General features: G+C 38.8%; 1 protein-coding gene and 1 long non-coding RNA gene across 3 annotated transcripts in view; both read left to right on the forward strand.

Moving 5' to 3' along the window:
- LOC116644387 overlaps positions 1-18,807 on the forward strand; it is a 39,754-nt gene extending 20,947 nt beyond the window's left edge. For both annotated transcript variants that reach the window (XR_004301732.1, XR_004301731.1), the window contains exon 3: positions 18,055-18,807. This is a non-coding gene — a long non-coding RNA (uncharacterized LOC116644387). The remainder of the gene's footprint in view (positions 1-18,054) is intronic.
- Positions 1-27,143, forward strand: part of MCU (mitochondrial calcium uniporter) — a 198,774-nt gene that overhangs the window by 37,196 nt on the left and 134,435 nt on the right. The gene's annotated exons all lie outside the window — the stretch shown is intronic.

A 27,143-nucleotide genomic window follows, 5' to 3' on the forward strand; every position in this document is an offset into this window, starting at 1 on the left:
GTTGAACATACTTTCATGTGCTTATTAGCCATTTGTATATCTTCTTTGGAGAAATGCCAATTCAAATCTTTAGCCCATTTTTTAAATTGGGTTGTTTGTCTTTCTCCTGTTGAGTTGTAAGAGCCGAGGTATGTTTTTTAAGCTTTTCTTTGCCTATCATTCATTCATTTTTCAAACTGATAACTCAGAGTCTTTTTCCAAAGAAGACAGTCATGTGCCCTTTTCAGTGTCTTTTAGTTTTTTAAATATTGGTCATAAAGGGAGTAAAAGTAACGTTTTTTAAAAATTAAAATGGAGATTCTTTATGTACGAAGACAGATCAGTGGAAAGAAATTATAAAGGACTAATATAGATCAAATGTGATAGGATATGGTAAATGGAATTAAATTCCTTTAATTCCTATGGGAATCTGATGGAGCAGGAAAGCCAGGAATACTAAATGTGTGAAACAAATGCTGTTGGTTTCTGGCATACTTCCTAAGCACTCTTCCTCACCAGGTTAAGAAACATTTGTACCCAGTATTGCCAGGTTTTGTACATAACATTTAGATTATATATTTGTTTTACCCTCCCATGAAAGGAATTTAGGTATTCAAAGAATTCATAACTGGTGTAACTGGATCATGAGAATGATTTACACAGCCATCATATGTGCGATCTTTTGTGGCAGCAGATGAAGGCTACTGTTAAATATATTCTTAGCTTGATCGAATTCCAGGAGAGAGCATCCATGAAACCAGAATTGCCCTTTTGATTTTTTCCCTACATTTAGTGGGTTTAATATGAATGTAATCTTTTGGTAGGCACATTTATGCCTTATTAATATTAAATGGAAAAATAAAACAGTATCTGCAAGGAGGTAGAGAGGGTTGGAAAGAGCACAGGCTTTGGTACCAGACTAGGTTTCAAAATCTACCATTTCTTCCTTGGGTGACCTTGGACAAATCACTTTACTCTCTTGAAACATCAGTCTTCTCATCTATAAAATGGAATGGATAAAATCTACCCTGAAAGGTTGTTGATGGATAAAATGAGACAGTGTATGAAAAGCATATAGGAGAGTGCTTAATAGGCACTCAGTCAGTTTTACCTGGTGTTTATTGCTTCAAATATATATTTTTTGGGGGGAGGGGAATTTAAATAGTCTTATTTAGCTTAAATTGGAGCATCTACTCAATCTTGACAAGTCTTTCTGATAATTTAATTTCACAGAAGGTAGATAAAAACTGGGACCTCTTTTTCCTTAAACCTTTTGATTATGGTGGTAAAATACGCTTTTGAAGAAAATTTGGGAATTACTTTGGAAGTTACATTTAAAAAGTTAAAAAATAAATGGAAATCTGCTAACAGAGGCTTAATATGGGAGTTTGGTTCAAGAAAGAAAGAAAATCCCTTAAAAGCAAATAATAACAATGTTAATTGGGAATTATGAATAAGAACTGGAGGAGGGTCCTTTAAAGACTGATGCATACTACAAAAGAGATTCCTTGCTTTACTCAGATCTAAACCAGACATTTACAAAAGACCAATGAAGAGGTTACACAATTAAGAGTGACCTTGGAGTACTATCAGAATGAGCTTAAAATGAGATGAGGCTTCTAAAGTTACCGAGACAACAAAAACATTTTCTAAAACTGTGGAATAATAGGAATAGGTAAGGATAAGCTTGCTACTCTTACTCAATGATGATGAAACAGACGAAAGCACAATTCCTTACCTCCTATTCACATTTCCAATGACGAACCTCTTTTGACATGAAGGATGAAAAATGCACCAATAAAGAGTAGTCCAAGCCTGGGAATAGTGAAGAACCTATAAGGAAGCAGAGCTACCCAGAAAAAAAAAAAAAAAGAACTACATGGCACTCAGAACTTATATGTATGTAAGATTTTTTTTTTTTTTAAAGATTTTATTTTTCAACAGAGAGAGAGACAGCAAGAGAGGGAACACAAGCAGGGGGAGTGGGAGAGGGAGAAGCAGGCTTCCCGCTGAGCAGGGAGCCCGATGCGGGACTCGATCCCAGGACTCTGGGATCATGACCTGAGCTGAAGGCAGATGCTTAATGACTGAGCCACCCAGGCGCCCTGTATGTATGAGATTATTTGTGGTCTTTGAGAAATCTTAGAAAATGAGAGAAGTACAGTATTGGAAAATTGAAGATGGGTCTTCTGAAAGAGAAGAAAGTAAATTTGCAGACCAAAGAAAGATTAGTGATATAGGCAGGATTCTAGAATAGATAATTAAAAAGGAATTTTAAAAATTGTAAACATTTTTCCAAATAGGATGCAAAGCTTGTAATTGAGTGAAATGCTGTATCCACACTATCTAATATAGTAGTCATTAGCCACAGGTGACTTGAAATGTGCCTAGTTCAAATTGAGATGTGCTGTTGCGTGTAAGATGATGCAGGGCCGCTGAGTGCAATGGTCAAGGAAGAATTCTTGAGATGTTTTACAGTGAAAAAGGTGCTTTTATTATAGTACAGGGACAGGACTCTTGGGCAAGAAAGAGCTGCGCTGTGATTGTGAGGAGTGACTGATTATTTACTTTTGTTTATGGAGGGAAGGGGGGAGACATAATGTAAGTTTCTAAGGAATTTTTATATGCTGAAAGTAGGGTCTGTTGGACCTTGAATATCTGGCTATTTGTCCAGATAAAGCTGTTTTTAGTTTTTAAAGAAACATCAACATTAAGATAGCCATGAGTTTCTTTCTTTCTTTTCTTTTTTTTTTCTTTTTTTTTTTTTTTTTTAAAGTTTTTATTTATTTGACAGGGAGAAAGACAGCGAGAGAGGGAACACAAGCAGGGGGAGTGGGAGAGGGAGAAGCAGGCTTCCCGAGGAGCAGGGAGCCCGATGCGGGGCTCGATCCCAGGACCCTGGGATCATGACCTGAGCCGAAGGCAGACGCTCAACGACTGAGCCACCCAGGCACCCCTCTTTCTTTTCTTTTTTTAAGATTATTATTTTTTTAAGATACTATTTATTTGACAGAGAGAGAGACAGCTACAGAGGGAACACAAGCAGAGAGAGTAGGAGAGGGAGAAGCAGGCTTCCCGCCGAGAAGGGAACCCGATGTGGGGCTCGATCCCAGGACCCCGGGATCATGACCTGAGCCAAAGGCAGACGCTTAACGACTGAGCCACCCTGGTGCCCGATAGCCATGAGTTTCTTAAGGAATGTCATGTTCTGCATGCCTCAGGGATTTCTCAGTGGGCTGCCAAGTTGTAAAGAGATTTAATTTTGGCTACAGTTCTCTTTGTTCTCATCATAAAATACACATCAGATTATTTACCTGTTGAAATAATATTTTGGGGGCGCCTGGATGGCTCAGTCGGTTAATCAGAGACTCTTGATTTCAGCTCAGATCATGATCTCAGGGTCCTGAGATCAAGCCCCATGTTGGGCTCCATGCTCAGTGCAGTGTCTGTTTGAGATCCTCTCCTTCTGCCCGTCCCCCTGTTTGTGCGTGCTCTCTCCAAGATAAATAAAATTTATCTTAAAAAAAAAGAAATAAGGGGCACCTGGGTGGCTCAGTCGGTTAAGCATCTGCCTTTGGCTCAGGGTCCTGGGATCGAGCCCCGCATCGGGCTCCCTGCTCAGCAGGGAGCCTGCCTCTCCGTCTCCCTCTGCCATTCTCCCTGTTTGTGCGTGCTCTCTCTCTCTCTCTCTCTCTCGCTCTCTGTCAAATAAAAATCTTTAAAAAAAAGAAATAATATTTTTGGATATATTGTGTTAAAATAAAATAGATTATTAAAATTATTTTTACCTTAAAATTTTTTTATTAATGTGGCTACTATTTTATATATGTGGCTCACATATTTCTATTGGAAGTATTGAACAGCACTGTGCTTTGAGTGTAGAAATAATTACTAATTTTTGAAAAATTTAAGGTACTGGATATTTAAGCTTAAAGTAATTTCCTTGTAAACAGGTGGGAAAATAATGAGGACTTTACATTCGTATAATTAAATGGACTTATATAACTAGTTAAATAACCAAAGAATTTGAATAAAGAGAATGCATGTCTAATGGTGGGATGTTCTAGTTGTAGTGACCACATTAACAGGAGACAGTGGGAAAATGGTAGTAATAGCAGACACTATGCTTTGGCCATCTTTTGTTCAGCATTTAAATTTATTTTAATTAAACTTTTAATTTTGAGATAATTGTAGATTTACATGCAATTGAAAGAAATAATGCAGTAAGATCCAGTATGCCCTTGAGCCAGTGAACATTTTGCAAAACTATAGTACAATATCACAACCAGGATATTGACATTGATGGAATTCACAGATCTTCTTCTTCTCTCTTTTTTTAAAGTTCTGGTATATTTAAGTATATCTCTACACCCAATGTGGGGCTCAAACTCATGACCCCAGAGATCAAGAGCCACATGCTCTACCAACTGAGCTAATCAGGCGCTCCTACAGATGTGTTAGATTTTCTCAGTTTTATTTCTTTTCATTTGTGTGTGTGTGTGTGTATTTCTGTGCAGTTTTGTTACATGTGTTGTCTTCTGTGTCCACCACCACAATCAGATACAGAACAAGTCCATCACCACAAGGATCCTCCTTCTTGTCCTCTTACAACTATATCCGTCTTTTCCCTCCCTAGTCTCTAACCCCTGGCAACAAGTCATCTATTCTCCATTTCATAGGTTTGTCATTTCAGGAATGTTGTATGAATGGAGTCCTATAGTAGGTATGTAACCTTTTGAGATTGGCTTCTTTTTAGTCAGCATATATCAATAATTCATTCCTCTTTTTCTTTATTGTGGTAAAATAAACAGTATTTATTTGAACCATTTGTAAGTATACAGTTCAGTAACATTAAATATATTCACAATGTTGTGTAACCATCACCACTAAATCATTGTCACTATACCTAAAACTTTTTCGTCATCCCCCAAAATATTCTGTACCAATTAAACAATAGTTCCCCCCCCCCCCCCAGCTCTTAGTAACCTCTAGTCTTCCTTCTGTCTCCAGGAATTTTTCTAGGTGCCACATAAGTGTAATCATCCAATATTTGTTCTTCTGTGTCTGGCGTATTCCACTAAGCGTAGTGTTCTCAAGGTCCATCCATATTGTAGCATATATCAGAATTTCAGTTCTTTTTATAGCTGAGTAGTCTTTCAGCACTCAACATTTGTATTAATAACGTGGATGAAATATTGATGACCGAAATGGACTAAACTGATCAAGATTTATTGAACATTGATAAGTGCAAAATTCCACATATTCTAAAAATAAGTGTTACTGTAGATGATTATGATGTAGTTTAACAGCAGGTAATGTGAAAAATACTGGGGGTGGGATTGGAGTGGTGGTACATGTTTGTGTGAGTCCACAGTGTGATTTCAGCTCTGTTAATAGAAGCATAGTGTCCAGAATGGGTACTATGATTGTTTCAGACTATTGTGTTCATTTCAGTACCTGGTTTTAAGGGTGCACATTTAAAAACAGACATATTCAAGACAGAAACTGGGATGATCTGACAGCAAGGTAATAGCCATTCAGTATTAGAATAAAAGCTGTTGTAAGATGAAGTGGACTGTCTTGGGAGGTAGTCAGGTACTTGTCAAAGGGTTTGTTCAAGCAGAGGCTGCCTGAACACTTGGCAGAGACATTGTAGAGAGTATTTTAGTATCCCTAGGAGTGTGGGGATGGAGAAGGTGCTCCATTATATCTATTATCTTTGTGGATCTTCAACCTTCAGGTTTTGTAATTATAGAACATTGTAGAATACTGGGGTTTAAACTGTTAACAGTGGTTGTCTCTGGGGGTTGGGATTGCAGGGGATTGAGACTTTCCATATTAATGTTTTCTGTATTTAATTTTAGTTTTTACAATAAGTATGTATTACTCTATTTTTAAATTTTATTTATTTTAAAGATTTTATTTATTTATTTGACAGAGAGAGATGCAGCGAGAGAGGGAACACAAGCAGGGGGGGTGGGAGAGGGAGAAGCAGGCTCCCCGCTGAGCAAGGAGCCCGATTCGGGACTTGATCCCAGGACCTTGGGATCATGACCTGAGCTGAAGGCAGCTGCTTAACTGACTGAGCCACCCAGGCGCCCCTTACTCTATTTAAAAAAAAAAAAAGGGAAGCCATAAATACTGTTTTGCGTATCGATACAATTTAGTACTTTAATTCTAAAAATTTCAAAAATAACAGTAAATTAATATGAGCATTTTTTTTTTTGTTACAACTCTTTGCATGTATTGAGAGATGTGTGTACACATGGAGGTTGGGTATGTGAATATTTTATGCCTTTGAAAGAGTGCTTTGCTTAATATTTGCCTATATTCCTTTTAGTAATTCTTTGGATGGTGATAGTAAAATTTGGTTGGGCTTTGACAGGTCATTCTACATCCTCAGATTTACCACCAGCCCCAGGTTGGGATTATTAGATAACTAAATAGTGAGATTTTGACTAATTTTTCTGATTCATTTTTTCCCCCCATTGACTGACTGCTGCCTAGTACCCATGTATTCACAAAGACTGTCAGTTCTAAAAGGAAGTGAGAGTGGAAAAAATTGTTGCATTCTCTTAGGAAAATATTTCCTTCTAACCCAGATATCTTTTGTTTTCCCTCAGATGGTTCTGTTTTATCCCTCAGAGACAAAGTTGGCCCTTTATGCTTGTTGGGAAAGAAGGATTATGACCAACCTTTCCCTCCTGGAGATGTTCAGGAGAAATGTTGCTAAGCTGCCTTCGTAAATAGGTTGTAAACAAAAACTCAGAGCCACACCTCCTCCTCCCATTATTATCTCAGTCAGTAAATTTTAGCTCGGATTCTAATGATTTAAATGCTGTAGTTCTCTCATCTACTTTTAAAATCTGTGACATTTGTCAGTGAAGAGTTTTATTACTATACTTCCTTTGCCTTAGCTTGATAGTGCCGTTTTGATGATTTTTAGGCCAAGCATTTAGCAATCTAAATGGCGGACAATGTTGGATGTTGTTGCTTGATGTCACCATGAAGCTGTTTAGTATTTGAGACAGTAGTGCGAGGAGAAATAGTTCTGTTGGCATTTGGTCAAAGAGCTTTCCCAGACTGGTTGCTTTCAGTGTTTATAAAAAGTTTCTGCAAGAACTTGTTTATAATTTGCTACGGTGTTACCCAGAACTTCTTAGTCTTGTTAGTGAAGCTGTAGGGCATGTGTCTTGTGGATTATACTCTAAATGGACATACACATTTTTCTTGAAAATAACTCATAACTTGCTTTTTCCAAACTTCAGAAATTGTTCAGTTGGTACCATAGAAGTGGTATAATTCTTAGTCTTCAGTCATGAGCTTGTGTTCTCGGAGATATGAAGGCGTAACTGTTTTGGAGGTAAGAAAACAAATAAGGGTGATTACTAATGTAATGGTAGGAACTTTCTGTTAGAGCAGTATAGAAACAAAAGTGGTAAAACAGATGTGCAGAAACCTCCACTCAAGCAATACTTAAAAAAAAAAAAAAAAAGAACCAACCTTCCATGTAAAAGTCCCACATTGCTAGGCCTTGGCCTTAGACCTCAGATGGCACATGACCTAATTGTAAGAGATTTCTATTTTAAAACTTGAGAGGAGAAGATAAGGGAAGCAATCCCATGTGAATTCCTTAGGACAAAACCATCAGTGTTTCCCCCTTTTCTGCTGCCTTTTTTTTTTTTTTAAGATTTTATTTATTTATTTGGCAGGGAGAGGGAGGGAGAGCGCACACAAGCAGGGACATCGGGAGAGGGAGAAGCAGGACGTGGGGCTCCATCCCAGGACCCTGGGATCTCCACGACCTGAGCCGAAGGCAGACCCTTAACTGACTGAGTCACCCAGGCGCCCCTCTGCTTCTTAATTTTTGACCTGAGTTTCAAGAGTGGGCTCCCCCTGTCTACAGGTGCAGCAGGCTCTTGATTATGTCCCTAACAACGCCTTATCATTCTCTGACTTTTGAGTGGGCAGAGGAGGGAGGAGCAGTGTGCTGTAGTAAAGATGGCGGTTATCTTTAGGTACAGTTGTCACTTTAGTAGTCACTAGGACTTGCAGGCCTCTGGGAGTTGGTGCTGCTGGAGAAATCCTGAAATAATTTTAAAAGAATGAGAAAGCCTAGACTGGAACTGGGGACAGAGTTAAGATCACTACAAATAAAAACCACTGGAAAAGCTTTCTAGTTCTGGTAATGGAATAAAGCTTATAATTATAGTAATCAAAAAAGTTTATTTGAGGAAGATAGAGGTGGAATTAGCCCAAAGTTATATGAATAAGTACCCTGGGGGCACTGAGAAATTCCTCCCACTCATCCCTCCTTAGTTACATGACCAACAAATCAAAAATAGCCTCGTGGAGTGAGGAATAGAGCCAGTCTTACATACTGATGTGTACCCTACGTGCCGGGTTTAGCTTTAAGATTGAGCAGACATTAAAAAGACTACTTTTTTCCTCTGGTTTGTGCTGTTTTAGATAAAATGTGGCAAAAAGACAAAGCCTTTTTAGAAAGTTTATGCTAAGCAAGGAAATGTGGATTCTTAATTGTCTTGAAAAAGGAAATGTTGAGTACTGATAGCTGTGATGTTGACATCCTCGCCTCGTATTTCAGTAGTTAAGGGTTATAAATAACAGAACATAAGGAAATGTTATGTGAAGCTTATAATTTCTTATCTCTAGAAATTCTGTATTTGGCACAAGGTTTTTAATGGTCACCCTTCTGCTTAAAATCCTTTGCTGCCTGTTGCCTGGAGAATAAAACTTAAAATCCCTGAGCTTTGGTGTTGAAAGTCCTTTGTGGTTTGAACCCAGTCTGGTCTTCCAGGTTCTTTTTTTCTCCTCTCCCTTTTGCAACCTAGGCTTTTGCTGGGCTAGTTTCCTGAGACCTGCCTTATGGTTCTGTCTTTGTTCACATCCTCCTGACCCTTTCTACTGGCCAAAATGCTATTCATTTTTGAAGGCTCCAGCTCTTTTTTTGCATTTTTATATTCAGCTGAGCCAAACGTATGTTTGGGTATGTATTAGAAGGAAGCACTGTGTGTACTTAGTGTAAATACTTAAGCTTAAATATCATGTCACAGTGACGTGCTGCACATAATAGATGCATAAGAAATTGTAATTAAATTACTGAAGTAGGTACTATAAATTGGAGTATCTAGGTGTAATTTACCTTAAAATTTTTTTGACTACTAATGAGTTGTTGACTAATAGCCAAAAAAGAGAAGAAGACTGTAATGTCCAGTATACATTGCAGTGAAGTCTATATTCAGATTTGAGGTAGACCGTTCCCTTTTATACATTTTTATTTTTTTATTTTTTTTATAGATTTTATTTATATATTTGACAGAGAGAGAGCACAAGCAGGGAGAGTGGCAGAGGGAGAAGGCGAAGCAAGCAGGCTCCCCGCTGAGCAGGGAGCCCGGTGCAGGGCTCAATCCCAGGACCCTGGGATCATGACCTGAACCGAAGGCAGATGCTTAACTGACTGAGCCACCCAGGCACCCCCCCCATACACTTTTAAAATAACATTTAGAATTATGCTTAGAATCATTTAAATTTTATTCAATTGTATTGTCTCAAACAGGATTTTTTAAAAGTCTACATTTTGGGAACTGGAAAAATGATGAAAGTCAGCCTGTATATCTTCTTTTTTTTTTTTTTTTAATTTGAATTCTAGCTAAAAAGTGTTAATTTCAGTTGCAGGTGAACTTAGCATTTTAATAGCTTCCCTTGCAGTAGTCCTTTAGGCTTCTGTGTTTATGAAACAGAAGAATTTTCCATTTTAAAGAAAGCCACCTTCTTATGCTCCTGTAGTCTTTTTGTGGTAGTAGGGTTTGGGGATACGTGGTTGTTCAGCCCCTTTCCCTTAAAGGCTTAGTATATGAAGTTAACCAGTGAAGATTTTTATTGTTCACTCTGCTTCGATCCTATCAGTCAGTGTTTTTTCACTTTGCTGTATATTGATTAATAATAACTCTCTTGCTTACTGTTCTATGGCCACCTGGAAAAGAATACTTTCATCATGGTCTTTCTCCTTCTAGTGTGAGGCTTTCTCTTTCATTATCTCAAAATAGGAGGCTCCATAGTTCGTAGCTGATCATAGCAGTGAAATGACAGAATATCCTATTAGGAATGGTTTTCCCGAAACAAAACTTATTATTATTTTTTTTTTTTAAGATTTCATTTATTTGAGAGAGAGAGAACGTGAGAGCAAGCGGGGAGGGGCAGAGGGAGAAGGAGAGGCAGCAGACTCCCTGCTGAGCAGGGAGCCTGAGGTGGGGCTCCACTTGGGGCTCTATCCCAGGACCCAGGAGATCATGACCTCAGCCGAAGGCAGACGCTTAAACAAGTAGCCACCTAGGTGCCCCAGTTCTTACCAGTTTTGTTTTGTTTTGTTTTGGAATTTCTTGAACAACTAAGCTTTAGAATTGTGACTTTTAGTTCTGTGTTTCTTTTTGACTTCTGATTCCTCTCTCTCTATTTCGCGTGTTATTTGTTTTCTTCATCTCCAACTTCAATTCCAGTGAGGTCATTAAAGCTAGTGTAACACAAGGGTGAGTTCAAACCAACAGGTACCATGAGTCATTTGCTCCTTTGCCTGGGCAGCCAGCGTGTTGCTGTTAGGTGTGGTTGTAGATCTTAATGGACTGTCAGGACAGATCCTTTAATCCAGTTGTGCCAGTGGGCAAATGACAGCATGGTTCTTGGAGAGGCATTTCTAGATCTAATATGCAAAGACTTACTGGATGTATAAAAAGATTCTAGCTATATTTGGTGTCATGTAGGCTGTTCCAACATACTTCAGTAGTTGTTAATAAAATATTTATGCACTTACTCATATATTGAATTGTAAACACACTTAACAATCTTTTTTTTTCCTTTCAGATACAACAGTTAATGAGTTTAGTTAATTGAGCTCTTGAGAAAGCAGCATTTAATTGACCATGACTAAATATAGGTTTCAATAGGCATAAGGAAATTGTGTCAAAAATATGCCCCTGTAATTTATAGACATTCACTGTAAAAGATAAACATACAGAAACAGTCTTCTTTTGAAAGTGGAAGGCAGCATAAAAGACTTCTGTACCGTAAGAGGAGTGTTCCTGTTCCCTGTGGTCAGCAGCCACTGTTGTTGACATTTCCTGTGCCCTGCTTCCAAGCTGACTGTGGCTTGTGGATTATTTGTATCTAAAACTTTTTTTGATGAGTCTTCTAGATTCCACCTGTTCCTTTTTTTCTGTGAACTCTGTCCGTCTTTGTCATCATACGGGTTCTTCAGACTTGCAGTTTTATTTTATTTATACTCTATTGTATTACCATTTTCCCTCAGAGGTTCTCAGCATTTTTATATACATTTCAGCCATATTTTAGACTTTAGATCTTTGGTTAAGTAAATAATGCTCAGAAATGACTGCAGTTTCTCCAGTTGCAACCTATTGGTCACCACTGGTCAATATTTTTGTTTATAAATTAATAATCATGGTTTTCGTGGGTTCATTAAGTGCTTGCCTACTCATTGGCTAGGGTGACTGTATGAGAACTGTACCTAGTAAGGTTTGAGTAGGACACAGTGAAAGATAAGTGAGACATGTGTTTTGCCCAACAACTTCCACACATAGAGAGGTACGTCTAATAATGAAGAGCCATTATTATTATTATTTTTTTAAGAGCCACTAATTTTAAAGGAATTTGTTGCCCATGGGCAGGACCTGGACTACAGATAAATTGCAGGTTTTACCCATTGGAGAAGAAAGAGCGCACCAGAGAACCCAAGTTAGGAAAGGTCTTTCTCTTGAAGATGTAGTTAGATGCACTTCCACTTGCTCTTTGGGCAACTCCTGAGCTGATTTTTAGGGATTGCAAAGCTGTAAAAATAGTACTGAAGATTTTGTTCAAGGCAGAAAGTCAGGGAAAAGGAAGGAAACAAGTAACTTAAATTTAGTTTTGGTATCAAATGGGTGTGTGTATTGGGGGTGGTGAGGGAAGCAGAGAGGGGGAGAGTATGCCATTTGGTCACCACATTGTATTTATGGCTTTGCCTGGTTTTGAGCTGTCTAGAGAAAGGATTCTAGAGCCACTGTAATATAAGCATTTTATAAGGGGGAGATGGCAAAGTTAACTATAATTAATTCTTCTTCTTTTTTTTTTTTTAAGGTTTTATTTATTTGAGAGAGAGCACAAGCAGCGGGGAGGGGGAGGGAGAGGGAGAAGCAGACTCTCTACTGAGCAGGGAGCCCGATGTGGGACTCTATCCCAGGACCCCGAGATCATGACTCGAGCTGAAGGCAGACGCTTAATGGACTGAGCCACCCAGGCACCCTAACTATAATTAATTCTAGTTCCTTAACTATAATTCCTGTATTCATTCAGCAAATATTTATACTTAGTACCTACTGTGTTATCAGGCACTGTTCTAATCATTAAAAGCACTTTTTTCTCTGGTACATGTACGTTTAAGATGCCCTATAAACCATGTTTTTGCTTCTGGAAGCTTGTAAGCATAAGCCTTATGATGTAAATTACTATTTTATGAACTTAGAAGCAAATGAAAGAAACTTTAACAGATATTCATTTTGCAGTATTACTTAGAGGGATGATATTACTGGATGTTCTATTGAAAGAGTAGCTGTGAAGAAATCATGAAAGATTTGGTATATGCGTGATAGGATTTGAGACCAATTAATTAGACTTGAAAATAATCTTTCTACATAGTAGTTTTACTTCTGCTTGAAGTTCTCTTGGTGCCTGGTGGCAGCTGATTCTGTAAAGCTGAACAAGGTTTAGCTTGTTACACTATCATTAAACTATGCAGTTCTTTCCAGTAATCCAGCCATCTGTTTTTTGTAGGTTATGGTGTAACTCATTTTCACTTCTACCCCCTTGACGGTTTATATATTTATATATTTTGTTTCTTTTGTTATTTGAAAATTAACCCAATCCTTTTTTAATCCACCTTTAATATAGGAAGTATTTTTTATGTATGCTACAATTTTTTCTCTATAGTAATAACTGTATCTTTTGACTTCATTTTTTTTCCATTCTAGATCCAAAGCAGTTTTTTGAGTTGATTTGTTTGTTTTAGGATTTTTGGAGGGGCGCCTGAGTGGCTTCGCTGGTTAAGCGTCTGACTTCTGCTCAGGTCTTGATCTCAGGATACTGGGATGAGCTCCTCAGGCTCCTGGCTCAGCGGGGAGTCTGCTTGTCCCTCTCACTCTGCCCCTTCCCCTGCTCATGGGCACGAGTGCACACGTGCTCTTTCTCATATAAATAAATATAAATAAAATCTTTTAAAAAAAGATTTTTGGATAGTTAACATGAGTGGTAATAGGATATTCCTACTTAGTGACAGACTGAGTGCAGACTTTGTTCGGTGGACTGACTTTGTTTTGCCAAGTAGCTCCTTAGATCCAGAAGAGTTTAGTGAGGAGGAGAAAATCCTAGAATTTTTGACTGACTGGTCACAGCTTTGGGACAGAACATAAAATAGCAAGGCTGGTGGTTATTCAGTCGTAGGTCCATTTTCCTTTGTTAACATACCAACCTTCTTTGAGCTGCAGTGCAGATTTCTTTCTGCCAGAACTATTCCCTGAAGTTTTGTTGGAGAGTATGGCAGGAATGTTCAGATAGACCTCTGGGTCAGCAAATAGTCCCCATATCACCAGTTGAGATTTTGTATTTTATTTTAATCTTTGAGTGTTTAGGATAGGATATTTTAATCTTCGGGTGTTTAGTATAGAATTTTCTCTCTTTAAAGTGACCTGCCCCTCTTTTTTTTGGATTTGTGTAACAAGATCTGCAAAATAAGTATATTAATATTATAAAATTGCTTTTGTGGTTGATCCATATGAGTTTTTAAAAACTATAAAATTGAAAGGCTTATGACCAACTTAGATCAAACAGTTTAATTTCTTTTTTTTTAAGGTTTTATTTATTTATTTTACAGAGAAAGTGAGAGACAGAGACAGAGCATGAGCTGGGGGGAGAGAAGGGAGAGGGAGAGGGAGAGGGAGAAGCAGACTCTTTGCTGAGCAGGGAGCTGAATGCGGGGCTGGATCCCAGGACCCTGGGATCATGACCTGAGCCGAAGGCATGCAATTAACCGACTGGGCCCCCAGGTGCCCCTTAATTTATTTCTTTTTTAAGCAAGTATGTTTACTTCTAAAGGCTCAAAGTCTGTGTTTACCTAAAATTATACTTAGTTTTTCCTCCAGTGGAGTAAATACTACTTAGTATTTTATGCATCAACAGCTACCATAGTATGTTACTTTTGCACAGAACTTGGCAAACAGATATTTTGTAAAACAGCATATCCTCACGGTACAACTTTTTTTTTTAAGATTTTTTTTTTTTTGACAGAGAGACAGAGAGACAGACAGCGAGAGTGGGATCACAAGAAGGGGGAGTGGGAGAGGGAAAAGCAGGCTTCCCGCTGAGCAGGGAGCCCAATGCGGGGCTCCATCTCAGGACCCTGGGATCATGACCTGAGCCGAAGGCAGATGCTTAACGACTGAGCCACCCAGGCCTCCCCCCCCACAGTACAACTTTTTCAGTGAGAGCCGTTTTGCTTATTTTTAAGGTTTTTACTAAACCATGTACAATAATATTTTACATGGCCAGAATTTCTCACCATCATAGTCTCAGTGTCTTCCTGTGAAAGTCCATAGTCATACTTGTCTGAGTAGCTATTACAAGTTTTTTTTTAGGGGCATCTGGCTGGCTCAGTTGGTAGAGCAAGCAATTCTTGATCTCAACAGGATCGTGAGTTTAAGCTCCACATTGGGTGTGGAGCCTACTTAAAAAAAACAAACAAACAAAAAAATGGGTGCCTGGGTGGCTCAGTCGGTTAAGAGGCTGCCTTCTGCTCAGGTCATGATCCCAGAGGCCTGGGATCAAGCCCTGCATTGGATTGGGCTCCTTGCTCGGCAGAGAGCCTGCTTCTCCCTCTCCCTCTCCCTCTGCCAGCCTGCCACTCCCCCTGCTTGTGCTCTCTCTCACTCTCTCTCTCTCTGTGTCAAAAAAAAAAAAAAAAAAAACAACCCACAAACTTATTGTGGTAGAATATGCATAATATAAAGTTAACCGTTTTAACCATTTTTAAACGCACAATTCAGTGACATTAAGTATATTTTCATTGATGTGAACCATTACTGTTATCCATCTCCAGAACTTTTTCATCATTCCATACTGAGTAGCTGTTTTTTGCTGTTTTTGGTGGAAGGGCATTCCATCTGGTTTTGCCTGTACTTTGTTTACTTGCATCGAGTTTTTCTTTGCAGTATTATGTTAGTGTGCATATTTCCCCTCTTCTCATTTATTTATTCAAGAAATATTTATTGAGCACCTTATGTGTATGTGGTAGGGCATGGAACCTAGTGATGTAACTGTTACCCGTAATACTCAAATACAGAAGTACCTGACACTAGCCACATTAGCATTGCTGTAGTTTTTTCAAAAATCAGAAGGAAAAATATTCTTCGTGGGGATATTTGAATTATGGCCAGACTTAAAATGAAAAAAAATACTTGAGTAGAAGCTCCAAGTCACATCACACATCTGGAGAATCCAAAAGATTTATTGTGGTTGTGAATAAAAGCTGTTTGTACAATGCTCTTGGATTTAAGTGTCAAAGAGACATAAATGCCACCTGTATCTAGATAAATATTACATCTTAATTATTTATTTATTTATTTATTTAACCTCCCTTTTAAAGTGGATAAATCTGGCTATAAAGAGATGTATCATTTGAGTTATATTTATTGAAGCTGTGTCTGTCCTAAGCAGTAAGTCTGAGGTTCCTTATTTTCAGGTCTTATTCTGGGGTGTTAATTTGAGTGTTTCAAATACCTGAAATTGCCTCCAAACAGACATTATACTTGCTGCTATATGTTTGGAGATCTTATTCTATTTCATAATTGTAATGTCAGCAGCCATCTGAAATCTAAACTTAATGCAAAATTTTGTTATAATTGCTACCATGTAAGATAGACCAGGGTATGGAAAAATAATTTATTTGTATCTTTTAATGCCAACTTTGAGATATCAAGACCTGTAGGGGATTGGGAGGGGCTTGATTTCTTATCTTTTACTTAAAAGTTTGGTAAACTCTTAATGGTAGGATGTGAAGCATGAAGTTAGCCTATTTGAAATTTGGAAATATAAAGGAAATTCAGAACCTAACAATGAAACTGCCTAGGCCTTTTCAACCTAACTGAATATCTCCAGATACGACTAAAAGCATCTAAAAATATAAACTAAAAACATAAGGGAAAGTTTAGGAGTAGATGTAGGACAGAAGTGTTATGGAATAATAGTTTGAGTATTTTTGTTTAAACTTGGCTTACCTATTTGCTGCATCTAGTCTATATTCAGCGCCTTGGTTTTGCTTCCTATTCCACATTACACTCTTCTGTGGACGGAGGTTTCCCAAAACTGGCATTATGATTGTCTTGTCTTGTTTTTTTGAATCCAGTTGTAAGTGAAATCCTATGGTGTCTATCTTTCTCTGTTTAACTTATTTCACTTAGCATAATATCATGTCACAAATGGCTAGATTTCATCTTTTTTATGGCTGAGTAATATTCCCTGTTGTATAATGCATGTTGTGTGTGTGTGTGTGTGTGTGTGTGTATGCATGCCACATCTTCTTTATCCATTTATCTATCAGTAGACACTCAGATTGCTTCCATAAACAAACAAACAGAAACAGACCCAAACACATGTGCCAGAGAGAAGGGGGATGGGCAAAAAAGGTGAAGGGGATAAAGAAGTACAGATTTCCAGTTATACAATAAGTCACAGGGCTGAAAAGTACAGCATAGGGAATATAGTCAGTGACATTGTAATAACTTTGTATCGTGACAGATGGTAACCACACTTATCGTGGTGAAAACTGCATAATGGGGCACCTGGGTGGCTCAGTTGGTTAAGCGACTGCCTTCGGCTCAGGTCATGATCCTGGAGTCCTGGGATCGAGTCCCACATCGGGCTCCTGGCTCAGCGGGGAGCCTGCTTCTCCCTCTGACCCTATCCCCTCTCATGCTGTTTCTCTCTCTCTCTCTCTCAAATAAATAAATAAATAAAATCTTAAAAAAAAAAAAAGAAAACTGCATAATGTACAGAATTGTCAAATCACTGTATTCTCCACCTGAAACTAATATAACATATCAACTATATTTCAATAAAAAAAGTCTACGGTTGGTTGCTTTGAGATATTTCAGGAATCATACGGTGTCTAGACAAATAGTAGGTACTCAATAAATTCTTAGAGAATTAAAAATACCCCTTGAACCAAAAAAGTACAGGGCATTGCGTTTTAAAAATATTCTGAATTTTGCTTTGGTTTTCATTTCTTTTTAAAATCTGTTAAGGAGAATATAGTGCTTTTTACTGTAGAGTAACAATGACTGTTCTTGTTACAGATAATTTCGTCACTTTGACGCCTGTGGTACAATGGCAAAGACTTTATAACTAAGTATTATGCCTGCTATTGTTCTTATGAAAATTATTGTGGAAACATATCAAAACATAGTTTATTGTAGGACTGTTCAATAGAAATATAATGCAGCTGTATATGTAATTTAAAACTTTATAGTAGCCACACTAAAAAAGTAAAAAGAAACAGATGAATTTGTATATTTTTCAAATTTTTTAAAAAGCTTTATTTATTTATTTATTTATTTATTTATTTATTTATTTATTTGAGAGCGTGTGCAAGCAGGGGGAGGGGAGAGGGGCAGAGGGAGAGGGAGAAGCAGACTCCCAGCTGAGCAGGGAGCCCAATGTGGGGCTCGATTCCAGGACCCTGGGATCATGACCTGAGCCCAAACTGACTGAGCCACCCAGGTGCCCCTGTATAATATATTTTAATACAAAATATCAAAAAGACGATTTCCCCATGTACTCAATTTAAAAATTATTAATGTTATTTTACATTCTTGTACTAAGTTGTACTAAGTTGTAAAAATCCTACCATGCACGCATCTCAGTTAGGATGAGACACATATCAAGTGGTCAGTAGAGCATGTGACTAGTGACTGTTATAACGCACAGAGGTCTATCACTTTATTCTCTTTCTCCCATCAGATTTATTACGGAGGAATAATAGTAGGAGTATTAACTTTTCTCTGTTCAATGAACTTGCCCGAAGAATGGATGATAAGGAGATAAAAGGAGCCTGGGCAATTCATTCCCTGAGAAAGTAAGTTTATTGTTTTAGGTGACTATAAAAGAAAGATATCCCGATCCACATTGTTACAGTCTCAAGAAAGAATTATAATTTGAAATCTGTTCTTTTTTTTGACAGTGATATCACATCAAGGAAGCAGAGATAAACTTTCCATCTGGAGATACAACATATTAGAATTGCTTAGAATTTGGCAAGCTGCATCCTAAATTGTAATAAAAAGCATTGGCCTTTTCATGCTATTCAGTAGCTTTAAAATGAGAATGGAGGCATGGGTAGAGATTTTAAATGGGTGATTTTTTTTTCTTCAATGTGACTTGATAGAGTTTCTCCTAAGATATTAGGGTATGGATTAATTAGAGTGTTGGGTTATTTTTATTGCAGTTACACAATCCAAAGAAGAGACTTTCATTAGCTATAATTGACAAAATAAGTAAATATAATACAAACACATTAGGTTAATCAAATTCATTTTTTCTGTGTCTTTTTTTCTTTTTAAACCTAGTATAAAGGCTTCTGTTTGTAAGATCTACTTTTTAGGTCTTGGTGTGATAGGATTTCCTTAAGGAAAATAGGTTAAGGGTGGGGTGTCCATATAATTCATTGTCTAAACCTCAGCACCTCTAGAGTGAGAGAGAGTGCTGTTAATAATTATGTCGGGGGCGCCTGGGTGGCTCAGTCGGGTAAGCTTCCCACTCTTGATCTCAGCTCGGGTCTTGGTCTCAGAATCGTGAGTTCAAGCCCTGATATGGGCTCCACGCTGGGTGTGGAGTCTACTTAAAAAAAAAAAAAAAAATTATGTCGGTACAGCAGGTGTTAAACAGCTGTCCCAGCCAGATTCAGACACGTGGTCACCCAAGTTAAAGGGCACTGTTGTATCTTTGCTAGCTTCTGTTTTGGCACATCTGACAGGCTGTGGAAATTGCATATGTGGAAGTTACCATTGTGAAAGTGCTGTCTGTCAGTGACATCTTCATCTCAGGGCTTAGATAACTTTTTATTTAGGGCACACTGAACTTGAGAGGTCGAATGAGAAGGAAAAGGTAAAAAGTTTTAGTTTAACAGACTGGCAATATGTCTCATCCCCTACAAGAAGCTTTTATAGGCATGAAATGTAATAGAAGAATGTTTCCTTTTAAATGTGCAAAATTACTGTCTTCTAATTCTAGATTAACTCCATAAAAACAAGTACAAAAAAAACTGAGCACTAGGGGACCTGGCTGGCTCAGTTGGTGGAGCATGCAACTCTTGATCTTGGGGATGTGAGTTCAAGCCCCATGTTAGGTGTAGAGATTACTTAAAAATAAAATCTTTAAAGTAAAACAAAGCAGGGGAGCCTGGGTGGCTCAGTCGGTTGGGCATCTGCCTTCGGCTCAGGTCATGATCCCAGGGTCCTGGGATCAAGTTGCGCATCAGGCTCCCTGCTCAGCGGGGAGGCTGCTCCTGCCTCTGCCTGCCACTCTCCCTGCTTGTGCTCTGTCTCTCTCTCTGACAAATAAATAAATAAAATATTTTAAAGAAAATAAAACAAAAACCCCAAAAAACTGAGTACTTTCTTCCTGATAAAATTATTTTGCTAGACATTGATTACATATTTGATTTTTATTGTTCAGTGCTTTTATTTAGACTTTTTGTTAACCATCTTTGAGGGAGATGTCATACTATTTATGTGGATAGCCATATAACTGCTTGATCTGGTGGCCTTTTACATTCTACGTAAAAGATATGGGATATGTGATGCCATATATCAAATATAGAAGATGACTTTGAAGGAGAGAGGCTTTTTCCCAGATTTTTCTTTTTTAAAGTTTATATATAATAATACTGACTTTTTTGTGTGTACATTTATGTGAACTTTAACACATGTAGATTTGTGTAACCCCCTTAACAATCAGGATGCAGAACAGTTCCACCACCCCTAAAATTCTCTTGTGCGCTCCACTGGACTGAAACCCTCCTCTCATCCGCACCCCTGGCAACCTTTGATCTGTTCTCTGTTCTTAACCTCTTGCCTTTTGCAGATTATCATATAAATGGAATCAAATCATTTATAACATTTGGAGATTGGCTTCTTTCACTCAGCATAATGCCTTTGAGATCCACTCATATTATTCCATGTATCAGTAGTTTGTTCCTTCTTATTGCTGAATAGTTTTCCATTGTATGGATATACCACAGTTTGTCTTTCACCAAAATTGTTTTCAGTCACTATTTCTTCAAATGTTTTTTTCTGCACCATAGTCTCTCTTCTCTGGTGACATGGTTGTTATACCTTTTGGTATTGTCCCACGGATTCCTGAGTCTCTGACCTCCTTTGAGAATACTGTTTTTCATCCCTCAGAGTCATTCATTCAGCAGTTTTTGAACACTTGTTTTTTTTTAAATTTTTTATTGTTATGTTAATCACCATACATTACATCATTAGTTTTTGATGTAGTGTTCCATGATTCATTGTTTGCATATAACACCCAGTGCTCCATGCAGAACGTGCCCTCCTCAATACCCATCACCAGGCTAACCCATCCTCCCACCCCCCGCCCCTCTAGAACCCTCAGTTTGTTTTTCAGAGTCCATCGTCTCTCATGGTTCATCTCCCTGTCCGATTTTCCCCCCTTCATTCTTCCCTTCCTGCTATCTTCTTCTTTTTTTCTTAACATATATTGCATTATTTGTTTCAGAGGTACAGATCTGTGATTCAACAGTCTTGCACAATTCACAGTGCTCACCTTAGCACATACCCTCCCCAATATCTATTACCCAGCCACCCCATCCCTCCCCCCCACTCCAGCAACCCTCAGTTTGTTTCCTGAGATTAAGAATTCCTCATATCAGTGAGATCATATGATACATGTCTTTCTCTGATTGACTTATTTCGCTCAGCATAACACCCTCCAGTTCCATCCATGTCGTTGCAAATGGCAAGCTCTCATTCCTTTTGATGGCTGCATAATATTCCATTGTATATATACACCACATCTTCTTTATCCATTCATCTGTTGATGGACATCTTGGCTCTTTCCACAGTTTGGCTATTGTGGACATTGCTGCTATAAACCTCAGGGTGCACGTACCCCTTTGGATCCCTACATTTGTATCTTTGGGGTAAATACCCAGTAGTGCAATTAGTGGATCGTATAGTAGCTCTATTTTCAACTTTTTGAGGAACCTCCATACTGTTTTCCAGAGTGGTTGCACCAGCTTGCATTCCCACCAACAGGGTAGGAGGTTAACACTTGTTTTTATTGTCTTGTTGATAAGCATTTATTTCCAGGGTGGTTTTTTTTTTTTCTTCTATAATAAAAATGCTGCTGTGAACATTCTTGTGCGGTTCTCTTTGGGTACATGGCCCAGGCTTTCTCTATTATTTGCCTCTGAGCAGGATTGCTAGGGTATAGGATTTGCATATTTTTCTTCAGAGATGCTGCCCAAAGTGGTCACACCAATTTACTTTTTGAACAACAGTGTATAAGAGTTTACATTGCTCTAAAAAAAAAAAATTTAAAAAGTGTTTACATTGCTCTATATCCTTTTCAACACTTGGTGTTGTCGGGCTTTTCTTTCTTTCTTTTTTTTTTTTTTTTAAAGATTTTATTTATGAGGTGCTTGGGTGGCTCAGTCAGTTAAGCATCTGTCTTCAGCTCAGGTCATGATCCCAGGGAACTCCCTGCTCTGCAGGGAGTCTGCTTTTCCCTCTCCCTCTGCCCCTCCCCCGCCCCCGTGTTAGCTCACTTGCTCTCTCTCAAACAAATTTTAAAAAATCTTTAAAAAAATAAAAAGATTTTATTTATCAATTTGAGAGAGAGTGAGAGAGAGAAAGCAGGAGCAGGGTAGGGGAGCGGTTGAGGGAGAGGGAGGCAGGTGCCCCACTGACCAGGGCGCCCGATGCGGGGCTTGATCCCCAGGACCCCAAGATCATGACCTGAGCTGAAGGCAGACACAACCAACTGAGCCACCCAGGTGTTCCAGGCTTTTTATTTTTTATATATGTAATGAATATGAAATGGAATTTTACAGTCTTTTAAATTATTTTTCTGATTACAAGTGAGGCTGAGCATTTAAAAAACATATTAGCGGGGCGCCTGGGTGGCTCAGATGGTTAAGCGTCTGCCTTCGGCTCAGGTCATGATCCCGGGGTCCTGGGATCGAGTCCCGCATCGGGCTCCTGGCTTAGCGGGGAGTCTGCTTCTGCCTCTCCCTCTCCCTCTACCCCTACTCATGCTCCCACTCTGTATCTCTGTGTCTCAAATGAATAAATAAAATCTTAAAAAATAAATAAAAAAAATAAAAAATATATTAGCTACTCGTTTCTCCTACTATAAGTTGGCTATTATTATCTTTAATCCATTTTTCTATTTAAAATCAGCTCTTAAGACCAAGTTGAAATGTTTTCTATATAATTACACTGTTTTAAATATTTGTCCTTGATGAAACAACTCTTTCAATGGATTCTGATATGAAATCAAGGGTCCCTAGTTTATCTTTTTATTTTTAATTTATTTTTTTTAAAGATTTTATTTATTTATTTGAGAAAGAGAAAATGAGAGAGAGAGAGCTTGAGAGGGGGGACGGTCAGAGGGAGAAGCAGACTCCTGGCTGAGCAGGGAGCCAGCTGCTGGACTCGATCCCAGGACTCTAGGATCATGTCCCGAGCCGAAGGCAGTGGCTTAACCAACTGAGCCACCCAGGCGCCCATATCTTTTTTTAGATATTCTATTTCAAAAATCATTGCTCAGAGCTTCTGGGTTGGTGAAATGTGGAGATGGGGGGAGAATGGTATGCCGAGAGAGAGCATAGAAGCTCCATGTCCCTTCCCACATACCTTGCCTGATGTACCTCTTCCATCTGGCTTCTCCTGAGTTTCTGACACTGTCTCCAAGTAGATGGTTATCAGAATTGAGTTGAATTCCTGCATACCCTGCTGGTGTCCAAGGATTGCTTATTGGTGGACTGGGAAACCCCTTCACACACATGTTGGAATTAGGTCCAGGAACCCAAAATAGTTGTTATGTGTCAGGAAAGGGAAATTGGCACAGAAGAATGATCCCAGGTGAGATTTGGAACAGTGATCATCAATGAACCATGAGAGTCGTCTGGCCAGCTCCTCAGAAACCCAAACACAGTTTTCATAAAAAAGAGACTATGTAAGAAAATTCACATGAATAAACTACACCTGGATGAGTTTCAAATGTCAATTTCACTTTAAATGGGTTTAAAATGCATTTCATGTCAAATCATGACCACAGGAGCACAGATCTGTCAGATGCAAAGTCTTTAATAACAACCTCTGTGTTGGGGCGCCTGGGTGGCTCAGTCATTAAGCGTCTTCCTTCGGCTCAGGTCATGATCCCACGGTCCTGGGATCGAGTCCCACATCGGGCTCCCTGTTCGGCGGGAAGCCTGCTTCTCCCTTTTCCACTCCCCCTGCTTGTGTTCCTGCTCTCGCTATCTCTCTCTCTGTCAAATAAATAAATAAATAAATCTTTAAAAAAAAAGAAAAAAAAACCTCTGTGTCAAAACTTCTGTCTCAACTTAAAAACACATATCTAGTCCAAAAAAACCATTCCTCATTTTCTGCCTTCTGAAAGTTTGTACACTGTTTTGTTATATTTTATGGACTCAATATGTTCTCTGTATAAATTCAGATTGGTGATGCATTTCAGCAGATGAAACATTTAGTATTTTAAAACCAAATCATTTACTTCACGTGTAGACCTCATGTCTAGATAAGGAGCCGTTTTTAGCTTATGGTATATCATATCAATGTTGCCATACATTGTTAGCAAAATATTATCCTGATGACAACATGTTTGTACACTACTAACTTGGGAAATACAGTTGACCTTTGAACAACACAGGTTTGAACTACATGGGTCCACTTATATGTGAACACAATACTGTAAACACAAGTCTGCTTGAAAGATTCTCTTCCTCTGCCCCTCCCCCCCCACTCTCTCTCTCTAAAATAAGTAAATCCTTAAAAAAAAGAATACATTATATAATACATATATAAAATAGGTATTAATCAACTGTTATTGGTAAGACTCTGGTAGACAGTAGGCTATTAGTAGTTAAGTTTTTGGGGAGTCAGATGTTACACACGGATATTTGATTGTGCAGGGGTCAGTGCCCATAATGCTTGCATTGTTCAAGGGTCAATTGTACAGTTCTTTTTTTTTTTTTTTAAGATTTATTTATTTTAGAGAGAGAACACAAGAGGGAGGATGGGCAGAGGGAGAGGGAGAGACAGAATTGCAAGTAGACTCCCTGCCGAGCACGGAGCCTGACAGGGCTCAATCTCATGACCTGAGCCGAAACTAAGAGTTGGCTGCTTAACTGACTGAGCCACCCAGGCACCCCAAATTGCACAATTCTTAAACTGCCCTTGTGCTGCTGGCTTCTTCTTAGTTGGCTTTTAAAGCCAGTTGAGGGGGGCGCCTGGGTGGCTCAGTCGTTAAGCATCTGCCTTCAGCTCAGGTCATGGTCCCAGGGTCCTGGGATCGAGTCCCCGCATCAGGCTCCCTGCTCAGCGGGAAGCCTGCTTCTCCCTCTCCCACTTCCCCTGCTTGTGTTCCCTCTCTGCCTGTCTCTCTCTGGCAAATAAATAAATCTTAAAAAAAAAAAAAATCCAGTCGAGGTAGTGGTTTTGTTTCTTAATGGCCATGCTTTATATGTGAGGTGTTCTCTGGATTAGAGATGTTATAGCTTAGTAATAATGCACATTGAATAAAGAAAATCATTCCTCTGTAAATGAGGTAAGTGCACATTAGCAGTAGTCATTCTGTATCATACTTGACATTTGGCAGTCATGTTCATCTGCCTGTTCATGATATAGGGAACCCTGTCTTTGACAGATTATTTTGCCAGATGTCCAGGGTTTCCTTCCCAGATGGAGCAGTATGAGTCACATGAGTCTGGCCTTGATCTTAATGGAGGTCAGTTTATATATAGTTTGTAGAGTTGCCAAGTAGAAAACAAAGATTTCATGAAGTTCAGCCCTCGCTATGCCTTATGGGACAAACTTTTTGCTTCTTGTGCTCTGTTGTGCAGATGTCTCAGATGGGTAGTAAAGAAGCCTGAGAGAGAAAGGACAGGGAAGTCTTTTTTTTTTTTTTTTTTTAGATTTTTTTTTTTATTTATTTGACAGAGAGACACACAGCAAGAGAGGTAACACAAGCAGGGGGAGTAGGAGAAGGAGAAGCAGGCTTCCCGTGGAGCAGGGAGCCTGATGTGGGGCTCGATCCCAGGACCCTGGGACCATGACCTGAGCCGAAGGCAGACGCTTAACGACTGAGCCACCCAGGCGCCCCAACAGGGAAGTCTTTTTATTGTTTTTTTCAGTGTGGAGGTTTGTCCTGCCCCAAGGAAGGTAGTGTATTCTAGGAAAAAGGACAGCGAACTTAGCCTATTTATTGCTCTAGTTCTGGTTTCATTTTTTATTTCATAGGTTTAGATGTTCACCAAGACTTTTCTCATTTATGTTTATTAAAGGGAGGTAATATTGCTTCTCCTGTGTACCTGTGAGAGATGTCAGGATAGGCAAATTTGGGGCTCTTCTTTTACTGCACTTGTAGAAGTAGCATGTGACTGCATAAAATACTACTAAAAAAGCCAAAAGAAAGCAACAAGTATTGGGGCGCCTGGGTGGCTCCGTCATTAAGCATCTGCCTTCAGCTCGGGTCATGATCCCAGGGTCCTGGGATCGAGCCCCGCATCGGGCTCACTGCTCAGCGGGGAGCCTGCTTCTCCCTCTGTCCTTCCCCCCCTTCTCATGATCTCTCGCTCTCTCACTCTCTCTCAAATAAATAAATAAATAAATAAAATCTTAAAAAAAAAAAAAAGCAGCAAGTATTGCCAAACAGATAATATTACTGAGGAAGCTGATTATCCCCACTGTCAATACTCATGTTTCTAGAAGTTTCCAAATTATGGTTACCTTTTGATTGAGCCATTTGTGTATAATACCTCTAGCGGGTGCTATAATAAGATTATGAAGAATTAAAAGATGATATAATTCGTAAGTCTTGCATTTGTAGAATGTTTCTATTCTCGAGTACTTTCATAACTTTTCCTTTATAGTGAATTAAAAAATCTAAGCAGGGATTTTTATACCTATTTGTATCGTATACTGTTGGCAGACATAATCATTTCCATATGTATATCACTTTATAATTAAAAAAAAAATCTCTTTCATATATTACCTCAGAGGAGACCTGCAGAGGTTAAATTATGTGTTGAGGACATAACACTATTTAGTGACCAATTCGATTTGAATCCAGAGCTTCTTGGTGTCCATCCCATCAAGATGTCCGTTTTTTTTTGTTTTTGTTTTTTTTTAAGATTTTATTTATTTAGAGAGCACAAGCAGGGGGAGCGACAGAGGGAGAGGGAGAAGCAGGCTCCCTGATGAGCAGGAGCCCAACTCGGGGTTCGATCCCAGGATGCTGGGATCATGATCTGAGCTGAAGGCAGATGCTTAACCGACTGAGCCACCCAGGTGCCCCCATCAAGATGTCTTGATGGAGAGAATAATCTACAGTAAATATGGAATGTGCTTTATGCTTGAGTGCTAAGAAGATGCAGGCATTAATAAAGTTGAGAGAACATTCTTCCCTTAGTACTGTATCAATAGTTGTGTAGCTAGCACTCTGGTGGTGGTAATAACTGTGAATAGCAGCAAAACAACAAAACTTATAAGCACATTGGAAGGACAGACCTGAAGCAAGTATATGCAATCTTAGTTCTTCATTCTATTTCAGGTTTTGCCTGCTGCATGGGTCACAGTAAACATCATTCTGTTGCAGAATTGGAGGCCTGTTAAATCCTCTAGTTTGCAGACCTGTGGTGTGTGTTCATTGTAGCTGAATTATAGCTGCTGTAGCTAACTTACAAGTTTGGAATTTATGGTAATAGAAACTTTAAATATCCCAAAGGGTGGAAGGAGCCCTTAAGAGAGCAAGGTCAAATATCTATTTTGAGTTTGAAATCGAAC

This window comes from Phoca vitulina, unplaced genomic scaffold, assembly GCF_004348235.1.
Source record: "Phoca vitulina isolate PV1807 unplaced genomic scaffold, GSC_HSeal_1.0 scaffold29, whole genome shotgun sequence".
Classification (NCBI taxonomy): domain Eukaryota; kingdom Metazoa; phylum Chordata; class Mammalia; order Carnivora; family Phocidae; genus Phoca; species Phoca vitulina.